The following is a 10000-nucleotide window of genomic DNA, read 5'->3' as shown; positions in this document are numbered from 1 at the left end:
TCCCATTTCACAGATTAAAAGAAGATTGTACACAGGCACCAGCATAGAGGATGGAACCAGGTACATGAGAGTACGCTTCCCGAAAGAAGTGCATTCTTTGCCCTACAGCATGAAAGTGGAAACGGAAGAGGGTCCTCAGTATTTCAGAGTGATACATAGCCAGCAGATGAGAACCTGCAGGTTGTGTATGAGCACTGAACATATGATGAAGGACTGTCCGGAATTCAAATGCTTTAAATGCGAGGAAAAGGGCCACTTCGCGAGGGACTGCAAAGCGGAGAGGTGCCTAGGCTGCAAGCTTGTGTTGAGCAGGTGTGAGTGCGACGACGGAGACCAACAACAGGAGGAAGAACTGATGAGCGGGCAGATGCATGAGGCAGACAGAGAAGAGAAGCAACACGAGGGCATGGAAGGAACGCCAAGAGAGGAGATTGTAAGCGCGGATGTTGAGGGCATAACGGAACGGAGTGGACTAACGATAGACAATGAGGAAACGGAGGAACGAATGGAAGTAACTGGGACTTTGCAAACTGAACTGGAAAAGATAGAGGAGCAAGATCAAGTCACGGAGAAAGAAAAAAGGGACAAAGGAAGTGAAAACATGGACGACGGTGGTACAAAGGGAATAACAAGTAAAAGAAGAAGGACAAGTAAGGTAATTCCAAATTTAGATAAAGCAAGGAAAAAAGTTTCTTTTGAAAAAAGTGATGAGAAACAGGACTGTGGAGAAAATGTAAAGGAAGGAGAGGAAATGAACTGAAAGAATGGGGATTTTTAATTTTTTTATCTTTTATTTTATTGTGCTGAGTATTGTGACTTTTAATGCAAGAGGGTTAATGAACTGTGTGAAATTTGAAAAAGTGAAGGAAATGTGCAAAGAAGAGGATATAATTTTATTGCAAGAGACAAACTGGAAAGATAATGCAATGGAGGATTTTAAAAGAAAATGGGAAGGGGAATTATTTTTTAATAATAAAGAAGGGAAAGGAGGTGGAGTGGCAGTGTTAATAAGAAAAGACAGAGGTATTAAGGCAAAATTGATATATAAGGACATAAAAGGGAAATGCATGGCTGTAGAAATTAAGATAGAAGAAGAAGATTTTATTTTGATAAACGTACATGCTCCAAATGACCAAATGGAAAAGAAAATGTATTTTAATGATATATCTAGAGTAATGAAAGAATGGAAGAAGGTAATAATTGGGGGAGATTTTAACACTGTTTTTAGTAAAATGGACATGGTGAATGGAATGATTTTTAAGTCGGATGTGGGTAGAAAAGAGTTAAAGTTATTGATGGGAGGAAAAAATATGATGGACGTGTGGAGGGAGAGGAATGAAAAAAAGAAGGAATTTACAAGAAGGCAGCTGGTGGGGAATTTTATGTGTCAAACCAGAATAGATTACTTTTTAAACACCAGGAATTTAGAACATTTTATTGATGGGATTTTTTATAAAGAAACCACTTTAAGTGATCACAAAATGGTATTAATGAGACTAGATTTTAAAAGAGAAAGGAAGGGACCAGGGGTTTGGATTTTAAACACTGATGTCTTAAAGGAAGAGCATTTTAAAAAAGGGATAGAAAACATTTTAGATGAAGGAAAAAAAGACTTGATGTACATAGAAGATAAAAGACAATGGTGGGAAAACATGAAATATGAAATTAAGAAATACACAATAAACTACTGTAAGTTGTTACAAAAGGTGAAAAGAACAGAGGAGGAAGAAATAAGAGAAACGCTAAGAAAAGAGTTAAACAAAAATGAAGTAAACGTGCAAAGAGTACTTGAAGTGGAGGACAAATTGAAGAAAATAGAAGAGAAGAAATACAAGGGGGCGATGTTAAGAAGTAAAGCAAAATGTACGGTGCAAGGGGAGAAATGTAACAAATTCTTTTTTAATCTTGAGAAAAGCAAGGGGAGGGCAGAAATAATTAAGGAAATTAAGAATAAAGAAGGACAAGCGGTTTTAAACACAGAAGGGATTTTAAAAGAAATAAGCCAGTTTTATGAAGAACTTTTTAAATCAGAAGGAGGAGATGAAGAAAAAAGGAATTTTTTAATTAAACAGATAACAAAAAAAGTCAGTGAGACAGATAAGGGGGTTTGTGAAAGAGAAATAACAACAGAAGAAATTATACAGGCCATAAATCAGTTAGGAGTAAAGAAAAGCCCAGGAATAGATGGAATTGGAAATGAGTTTTATAAGATTTTTAAGGAAAAAATGAGCATAATTTTAAAAGAAATCTATGGAGAAATTTTTAAAAAAGAAAGAGTACACCCAAGAATGGGACTGGGATTAATGAAAATCATTTATAAGAGAAAAGGAGACAAAACGGAATTGAAGAATTATAGGCCTATCACAATGTTAAACACAGATTTAAAAATTTTAGCCAAAGTTTTAGCAAACAGATTAAAAGAGATAATGCCGGATATAATTGAAACTAACCAGGCTTACGGAGTTAAGGGGAGGGACATTGCGGATATCACAAGCAGTATAAGAGATATAGTGGGATATATAAAAGAAAAAGGAAAGAGAGCATATGTAATAAGTATGGACTTTGAGAAGGCTTTTGACAGAGTGGAACGAGGGTTTTTAATGGGAATTTTAAAACAATTTGGGTTTGGAGAGAATTTTATCAAATGGATTTCAGTTTTATACAGTGATATTTTAACAAAAGTAAAATGTAATGGTTTTTTAACGCAACCTTTTAAAGTTTTAAGATCAATCAGACAAGGATGTCCACTGTCCGCACAGTTATATTCTTTGGTGGCAGAACCTTTAGGGCTTTTAATAAATAGAGACAAAGAGATAAAAGGGATACAATTTGAAGGAAGAAAAGAATTAACTCCAATTTTTCAATATGCAGATGATACGACAGTTGTGGTGGAAAATAGGGAAAGCATAAAAGAAGTGATGAGAAAAATAAAATGTTATTGCGAAGGCTCAGGGGCAAAAATAAATGAGGAAAAAACAATATATATGAAGTTTGGAAGGACAGAGAGTTTAACAGATGTTTTTAAATTTAAGGAAGTACAAGAGATGAAGATTTTAGGGGCAATTGTAGCAAAAAATGAGAAGGAAGCTATTGATAATATGTGGGAAGAGACATTGGGAGAAATGGAAAGAAGATTGATTTTTTGGAGAAATAGATTTTTAAGTTTGAAAGGGAAAATTTTAACTGTAAACAGTTTAATGTTATCAAAGATGTGGTATAAATTGCAAGTAATGTCATTACCAAACTGGGCTTTTAAGAGAATAAAAACGATTGTTTTAGAATATTTATGGGATAAAAAGCCTTCAAGGGTAGCGTATTATACGCTAATAGGAAAACCGGAGGAGGGAGGGATGGGACTGGTGGATGTGGAACTGAAAATGAAAAGCATGAGGGTAAAAGTGGTAAAGAAGTACTTGGATGATAATAATAGAGCTGATTGGAAGGAATTGATGGTATTTTATTTAAATAAATGTGGGAATTTTAACCTGGGGGAAAACACTTTATGGATGAAGATAAAAGCTGGGATGATGGAGGGAATTCCACAATTTTATAAAGAGGTTTTAAATGCTTGGAGGCTTTTTTTGACAGAGGTGGATTTTAATCCAGAAGGGAGGGAAATGATTTTAAATCAACCTTTGTTTTTAAATGACAAAATAAAGATAAATGAGCGTGATATCTATTTTAAGAAATGGATGCAAGCAGGCATTGTAAAAGTGAGGGATATTTTATGGGAGTGGAAGGAGGGATTTTTACCACTACAAGTGATAAAGGATGCGATGGAGGAGGAAAAGGAAGACTATAATGTGATCAGTTTAAAAAAACAATATGAAGATGTTAAAAAAGCAATCCCAGGTCAATGGTTAGAGGAGGTCAACAATAATGATGGAAAAGAAAACAAAATGACGGTGTATTTAAAATGTAAAGACAAGAAGGTGGATTTTAATATGGGAACTGTGAAAATGTTTTATGAGTTTTTTAGAAACAGAGTTTTTAAAAAACCAGGGGCTAATGAGGTTTGGTTAAGGAATTTGAATGGAATTGAAGAAAAAGATGTCTGGAAAAACAGAGCATGGAGTTGGTTAGATGTAGGTTTGGAATGTTTGGATTATTTTATTAGACAAAATGTGATATATACTGAAATGAGATTGTGTATAATGAAAAAAGAAAGTAATGCACAATGTAAAGTATGTAAGAAGGAAGATGAAGGGATTTTACACTTGTTTTTATATTGTGAAAAGCTTAATTTTTTTTTTAATGAACTGAAAGATTTTATAAAAGAATTAAGAGGAAAAGAAGTGGTTGGTGAATGGGATACATGTTTTATGTTGGGAATGGCAGAAAAAAATGTAAATAAGAAGCTTGTGAATTTGTGCTTACTACTGGCGAAGAAAGCAATATGGAAAAGAAGGAACATAGCAAAAAACAGAGATGTTGTTTTAGATCTATGGGGGCTTTTTAAACCGATGGTAGATGATTATGTGGAAATATTGTACAATTATTTTAAAATGGAGAGCAAAATGGGGGAATTTTATGGAATTTTTAACAAGGATGTCATGTGTGTTTTTAAACAAAAACACTTTTACTTGCCAAAGTATTGAACAAGATGGAAATGTATAAATAAAAAAAAAAAAAAAAAAAAAAAAAAAAAAAAAAAAAGTCACGCCCGATCTCGTCTGATCTCGGAAGCTAAGCAGGGTCGGGCCTGGTTAGTACTTGGATGGGAGACCGCCTGGGAATACCAGGTGCTGTAAGCTTTTTTGATTTAAAAAAAAAAAAAAAAAAAAAAAGAGTCCCTGTGCTTCTTCAGAAAGCCTTTAAAAGTCTCTGAGATTCTTCAGAGAGCATGAAAGAGTTTGAGTTTTTTCAAAAGTTCTTCTTAGTTTTCTTCATTAATGGTCTAACCTTTTAAATAGCCCAATTTTGGCAGCAGTTTTCGCTTACGGCCATACCACCTTGGTCACGCCCGATCTCGTCTGATCTCGGAAGCTAAGCAGGGTCGGGCCTGGTTAGTACTTGGATGGGAGACCGCCTGGGAATACCAGGTGCTGTAAGCTTTTTTGATTTAAAAAAAAAAAAAAAAAAAAGAGTCCCTGTGCTTCTTCAGAAAGCCTTTAAAAGTCTCTGAGATTCTTCAGAGAGCATGAAAGAGTTTGAGTTTTTTCAAAAGTTCTTCTTAGTTTTCTTCATTAATGGTCTAACCTTTTAAATAGCCCAATTTTGGCAGCAGATTTCGCTTACGGCCATACCACCTTGGCCACGCCCGATCTCGTCTGATCTCGGAAGCTAAGCAGGGTCGGGCCTGGTTAGTACTTGGATGGGAGACCGCCTGGGAATACCAGGTGCTGTAAGCTTTTTTGATTTAAACAAAAAAAGAGTCCCTGAGCTTCTTCAGAAAGCCTTTAAAAGTCTCTGAGATTCTTCAGAGAGCATGAAAGAGTTTGAGTTTTTTCAAAAGTTCTTCTTAGTTTTCTTCATTAATGGTCTAACCTTTTAAATAGCCCAATTTTGGCAGCAGTTTTCGCTTACGGCCATACCACCTTGGTCACGCCCGATCTCGTCTGATCTCGGAAGCTAAGCAGGGTCGGGCCTGGTTAGTACTTGGATGGGAGACCGCCTGGGAATACCAGGTGCTGTAAGCTTTTTTGATTTAAAAAAAAAAAAAAAAAAAAAGAGTCCCTGTGCTTCTTCAGAAAGCCTTTAAAAGTCTCTGAGATTCTTCAGAGAGCATGAAAGAGTTTGAGTTTTTTCAAAAGTTCTTCTTAGTTTTCTTCATTAATGGTCTAACCTTTTAAATAGCCCAATTTTGGCAGCAGATTTCGCTTACGGCCATACCACCTTGGCCACGCCCGATCTCGTCTGATCTCGGAAGCTAAGCAGGGTCGGGCCTGGTTAGTACTTGGATGGGAGACCGCCTGGGAATACCAGGTGCTGTAAGCTTTTTTGATTTAAACAAAAAAAGAGTCCCTGAGCTTCTTCAGAAAGCCTTTAAAAGTCTCTGAGATTCTTCAGAGAGCATGAAAGAGTTTGAGTTTTTTCAAAAGTTCTTCTTAGTTTTCTTCATTAATGGTCTAACCTTTTAAATAGCCCAATTTTGGCAGCAGTTTTCGCTTACGGCCATACCACCTTGGCCACGCCCGATCTCGTCTGATCTCGGAAGCTAAGCAGGGTCGGGCCTGGTTAGTACTTGGATGGGAGACCGCCTGGGAATACCAGGTGCTGTAAGCTTTTTTGATTTAAACAAAAAAAGAGTCCCTGAGCTTCTTCAGAAAGCCTTTAAAAGTCTCTGAGATTCTTCAGAGAGCATGAAAGAGTTTGAGTTTTTTCAAAAGTTCTTCTTAGTTTTCTTCATTAATGGTCTAACCTTTTAAATAGCCCAATTTTGGCAGCAGTTTTCGCTTACGGCCATACCACCTTGGTCACGCCCGATCTCGTCTGATCTCGGAAGCTAAGCAGGGTCGGGCCTGGTTAGTACTTGGATGGGAGACCGCCTGGGAATACCAGGTGCTGTAAGCTTTTTTGATTTAAAAAAAAAAAAAAAAAAAAAGAGTCCCTGTGCTTCTTCAGAAAGCCTTTAAAAGTCTCTGAGATTCTTCAGAGAGCATGAAAGAGTTTGAGTTTTTTCAAAAGTTCTTCTTAGTTTTCTTCATTAATGGTCTAACCTTTTAAATAGCCCAATTTTGGCAGCAGATTTCGCTTACGGCCATACCACCTTGGCCACGCCCGATCTCGTCTGATCTCGGAAGCTAAGCAGGGTCGGGCCTGGTTAGTACTTGGATGGGAGACCGCCTGGGAATACCAGGTGCTGTAAGCTTTTTTGATTTAAACAAAAAAAGAGTCCCTGAGCTTCTTCAGAAAGCCTTTAAAAGTCTCTGAGATTCTTCAGAGAGCATGAAAGAGTTTGAGTTTTTTCAAAAGTTCTTCTTAGTTTTCTTCATTAATGGTCTAACCTTTTAAATAGCCCAATTTTGGCAGCAGTTTTCGCTTACGGCCATACCACCTTGGCCACGCCCGATCTCGTCTGATCTCGGAAGCTAAGCAGGGTCGGGCCTGGTTAGTACTTGGATGGGAGACCGCCTGGGAATACCAGGTGCTGTAAGCTTTTTTGATTTAAACAAAAAAAGAGTCCCTGAGCTTCTTCAGAAAGCCTTTAAAAGTCTCTGAGATTCTTCAGAGAGCATGAAAGAGTTTGAGTTTTTTCAAAAGTTCTTCTTAGTTTTCTTCATTAATGGTCTAACCTTTTAAATAGCCCAATTTTGGCAGCAGTTTTCGCTTACGGCCATACCACCTTGGTCACGCCCGATCTCGTCTGATCTCGGAAGCTAAGCAGGGTCGGGCCTGGTTAGTACTTGGATGGGAGACCGCCTGGGAATACCAGGTGCTGTAAGCTTTTTTGATTTAAAAAAAAAAAAAAAAGAGTCCCTGTGCTTCTTCAGAAAGCCTTTAAAAGTCTCTGAGATTCTTCAGAGAGCATGAAAGAGTTTGAGTTTTTTCAAAAGTTCTTCTTAGTTTTCTTCATTAATGGTCTAACCTTTTAAATAACCCAATTTTGGCAGCAGTTTTCGCTTACGGCCATACCACCTTGGCCACGCCCGATCTCGTCTGATCTCGGAAGCTAAGCAGGGTCGGGCCTGGTTAGTACTTGGATGGGAGACCGCCTGGGAATACCAGGTGCTGTAAGCTTTTTTGATTTAAACAAAAAAAGAGTCCCTGAGCTTCTTCAGAAAGCCTTTAAAAGTCTCTGAGATTCTTCAGAGAGCATGAAAGAGTTTGAGTTTTTTCAAAAGTTCTTCTTAGTTTTCTTCATTAATGGTCTAACCTTTTAAATAGCCCAATTTTGGCAGCAGTTTTCGCTTACGGCCATACCACCTTGGTCACGCCCGATCTCGTCTGATCTCGGAAGCTAAGCAGGGTCGGGCCTGGTTAGTACTTGGATGGGAGACCGCCTGGGAATACCAGGTGCTGTAAGCTTTTTTGATTTAAAAAAAAAAAAAAAAAAAAAGAGTCCCTGTGCTTCTTCAGAAAGCCTTTAAAAGTCTCTGAGATTCTTCAGAGAGCATGAAAGAGTTTGAGTTTTTTCAAAAGTTCTTCTTAGTTTTCTTCATTAATGGTCTAACCTTTTAAATAGCCCAATTTTGGCAGCAGTTTTCGCTTACGGCCATACCACCTTGGCCACGCCCGATCTCGTCTGATCTCGGAAGCTAAGCAGGGTCGGGCCTGGTTAGTACTTGGATGGGAGACCGCCTGGGAATACCAGGTGCTGTAAGCTTTTTTGATTTAAACAAAAAAAGAGTCCCTGAGCTTCTTCAGAAAGCCTTTAAAAGTCTCTGAGATTCTTCAGAGAGCATGAAAGAGTTTGAGTTTTTTCAAAAGTTCTTCTTAGTTTTCTTCATTAATGGTCTAACCTTTTAAATAGCCCAATTTTGGCAGCAGTTTTCGCTTACGGCCATACCACCTTGGCCACGCCCGATCTCGTCTGATCTCGGAAGCTAAGCAGGGTCGGGCCTGGTTAGTACTTGGATGGGAGACCGCCTGGGAATACCAGGTGCTGTAAGCTTTTTTGATTTAAACAAAAAAAGAGTCCCTGAGCTTCTTCAGAAAGCCTTTAAAAGTCTCTGAGATTCTTCAGAGAGCATGAAAGAGTTTGAGTTTTTTCAAAAGTTCTTCTTAGTTTTCTTCATTAATGGTCTAACCTTTTAAATAGCCCAATTTTGGCAGCAGTTTTCGCTTACGGCCATACCACCTTGGTCACGCCCGATCTCGTCTGATCTCGGAAGCTAAGCAGGGTCGGGCCTGGTTAGTACTTGGATGGGAGACCGCCTGGGAATACCAGGTGCTGTAAGCTTTTTTGATTTAAAAAAAAAAAAAAAAAAAAAGAGTCCCTGTGCTTCTTCAGAAAGCCTTTAAAAGTCTCTGAGATTCTTCAGAGAGCATGAAAGAGTTTGAGTTTTTTCAAAAGTTCTTCTTAGTTTTCTTCATTAATGGTCTAACCTTTTAAATAGCCCAATTTTGGCAGCAGATTTCGCTTACGGCCATACCACCTTGGCCACGCCCGATCTCGTCTGATCTCGGAAGCTAAGCAGGGTCGGGCCTGGTTAGTACTTGGATGGGAGACCGCCTGGGAATACCAGGTGCTGTAAGCTTTTTTGATTTAAACAAAAAAAGAGTCCCTGAGCTTCTTCAGAAAGCCTTTAAAAGTCTCTGAGATTCTTCAGAGAGCATGAAAGAGTTTGAGTTTTTTCAAAAGTTCTTCTTAGTTTTCTTCATTAATGGTCTAACCTTTTAAATAGCCCAATTTTGGCAGCAGTTTTCGCTTACGGCCATACCACCTTGGCCACGCCCGATCTCGTCTGATCTCGGAAGCTAAGCAGGGTCGGGCCTGGTTAGTACTTGGATGGGAGACCGCCTGGGAATACCAGGTGCTGTAAGCTTTTTTGATTTAAACAAAAAAAGAGTCCCTGAGCTTCTTCAGAAAGCCTTTAAAAGTCTCTGAGATTCTTCAGAGAGCATGAAAGAGTTTGAGTTTTTTCAAAAGTTCTTCTTAGTTTTCTTCATTAATGGTCTAACCTTTTAAATAGCCCAATTTTGGCAGCAGTTTTCGCTTACGGCCATACCACCTTGGCCACGCCCGATCTCGTCTGATCTCGGAAGCTAAGCAGGGTCGGGCCTGGTTAGTACTTGGATGGGAGACCGCCTGGGAATACCAGGTGCTGTAAGCTTTTTTGATTTAAACAAAAAAAGAGTCCCTGAGCTTCTTCAGAAAGCCTTTAAAAGTCTCTGAGATTCTTCAGAGAGCATGAAAGAGTTTGAGTTTTTTCAAAAGTTCTTCTTAGTTTTCTTCATTAATGGTCTAACCTTTTAAATAGCCCAATTTTGGCAGCAGTTTTCGCTTACGGCCATACCACCTTGGTCACGCCCGATCTCGTCTGATCTCGGAAGCTAAGCAGGGTCGGGCCTGGTTAGTACTTGGATGGGAGACCGCCTGGGAATACCAGGTGCTGTA

General features: G+C 38.6%; 18 non-coding genes across 18 annotated transcripts in view; all 18 read left to right on the top strand.

Annotated features, from left to right (window-relative positions):
• The first annotated feature begins 4935 nt into the window (after positions 1–4935).
• Positions 4936–5054, top strand: LOC143697973 (5S ribosomal RNA). The gene has a single exon (XR_013186976.1). It is a non-coding gene; the product is annotated as a 5S ribosomal RNA (ribosomal RNA).
• A 178-nt stretch (positions 5055–5232) lies between these two features.
• Positions 5233–5351, top strand: LOC143698520 (5S ribosomal RNA). The gene has a single exon (XR_013187511.1). It is a non-coding gene; the product is annotated as a 5S ribosomal RNA (ribosomal RNA).
• Positions 5352–5520: 169 nt separating this feature from the next.
• Positions 5521–5639, top strand: LOC143697962 (5S ribosomal RNA). Its single transcript, XR_013186965.1, has one exon. It is a non-coding gene; the product is annotated as a 5S ribosomal RNA (ribosomal RNA).
• Positions 5640–5818: 179 nt separating this feature from the next.
• LOC143698519 (5S ribosomal RNA) lies at positions 5819–5937 on the top strand. Its single transcript, XR_013187510.1, has one exon. It is a non-coding gene; the product is annotated as a 5S ribosomal RNA (ribosomal RNA).
• A 169-nt stretch (positions 5938–6106) lies between these two features.
• On the top strand, positions 6107–6225 carry LOC143698518 (5S ribosomal RNA). The gene has a single exon (XR_013187509.1). It is a non-coding gene; the product is annotated as a 5S ribosomal RNA (ribosomal RNA).
• Positions 6226–6394: 169 nt separating this feature from the next.
• Positions 6395–6513, top strand: LOC143697951 (5S ribosomal RNA). The gene has a single exon (XR_013186954.1). It is a non-coding gene; the product is annotated as a 5S ribosomal RNA (ribosomal RNA).
• A 179-nt stretch (positions 6514–6692) lies between these two features.
• Positions 6693–6811, top strand: LOC143698517 (5S ribosomal RNA). The gene has a single exon (XR_013187508.1). It is a non-coding gene; the product is annotated as a 5S ribosomal RNA (ribosomal RNA).
• A 169-nt stretch (positions 6812–6980) lies between these two features.
• On the top strand, positions 6981–7099 carry LOC143698515 (5S ribosomal RNA). Its single transcript, XR_013187506.1, has one exon. It is a non-coding gene; the product is annotated as a 5S ribosomal RNA (ribosomal RNA).
• A 169-nt stretch (positions 7100–7268) lies between these two features.
• LOC143697939 (5S ribosomal RNA) lies at positions 7269–7387 on the top strand. The gene has a single exon (XR_013186942.1). It is a non-coding gene; the product is annotated as a 5S ribosomal RNA (ribosomal RNA).
• Positions 7388–7561: 174 nt separating this feature from the next.
• On the top strand, positions 7562–7680 carry LOC143698514 (5S ribosomal RNA). The gene has a single exon (XR_013187505.1). It is a non-coding gene; the product is annotated as a 5S ribosomal RNA (ribosomal RNA).
• A 169-nt stretch (positions 7681–7849) lies between these two features.
• Positions 7850–7968, top strand: LOC143697928 (5S ribosomal RNA). The gene has a single exon (XR_013186930.1). It is a non-coding gene; the product is annotated as a 5S ribosomal RNA (ribosomal RNA).
• Positions 7969–8147: 179 nt separating this feature from the next.
• On the top strand, positions 8148–8266 carry LOC143698513 (5S ribosomal RNA). Its single transcript, XR_013187504.1, has one exon. It is a non-coding gene; the product is annotated as a 5S ribosomal RNA (ribosomal RNA).
• Positions 8267–8435: 169 nt separating this feature from the next.
• On the top strand, positions 8436–8554 carry LOC143698512 (5S ribosomal RNA). The gene has a single exon (XR_013187503.1). It is a non-coding gene; the product is annotated as a 5S ribosomal RNA (ribosomal RNA).
• Positions 8555–8723: 169 nt separating this feature from the next.
• LOC143697916 (5S ribosomal RNA) lies at positions 8724–8842 on the top strand. The gene has a single exon (XR_013186919.1). It is a non-coding gene; the product is annotated as a 5S ribosomal RNA (ribosomal RNA).
• Positions 8843–9021: 179 nt separating this feature from the next.
• LOC143698511 (5S ribosomal RNA) lies at positions 9022–9140 on the top strand. The gene has a single exon (XR_013187502.1). It is a non-coding gene; the product is annotated as a 5S ribosomal RNA (ribosomal RNA).
• Positions 9141–9309: 169 nt separating this feature from the next.
• Positions 9310–9428, top strand: LOC143698508 (5S ribosomal RNA). The gene has a single exon (XR_013187500.1). It is a non-coding gene; the product is annotated as a 5S ribosomal RNA (ribosomal RNA).
• Positions 9429–9597: 169 nt separating this feature from the next.
• On the top strand, positions 9598–9716 carry LOC143698507 (5S ribosomal RNA). The gene has a single exon (XR_013187499.1). It is a non-coding gene; the product is annotated as a 5S ribosomal RNA (ribosomal RNA).
• A 169-nt stretch (positions 9717–9885) lies between these two features.
• Positions 9886–10000, top strand: part of LOC143697905 (5S ribosomal RNA) — a 119-nt gene continuing 4 nt past the window's right edge. Inside the window, exon 1 of the ribosomal RNA XR_013186908.1 lies at positions 9886–10000. This exon is cut by the window's right edge and continues 4 nt beyond it. This is a non-coding gene — a ribosomal RNA (5S ribosomal RNA).

This window comes from Siphateles boraxobius, unplaced genomic scaffold (genome assembly GCF_051911475.1).
Source record: "Siphateles boraxobius isolate OS27281-9 unplaced genomic scaffold, OSU_SipBor_1 313, whole genome shotgun sequence".
NCBI classification, from domain to species: domain Eukaryota; kingdom Metazoa; phylum Chordata; class Actinopteri; order Cypriniformes; family Leuciscidae; genus Siphateles; species Siphateles boraxobius.
The sequence above is the reverse complement of the archived record's forward strand: the minus strand, read 5'-3'. Positions and strand labels throughout refer to the sequence as shown.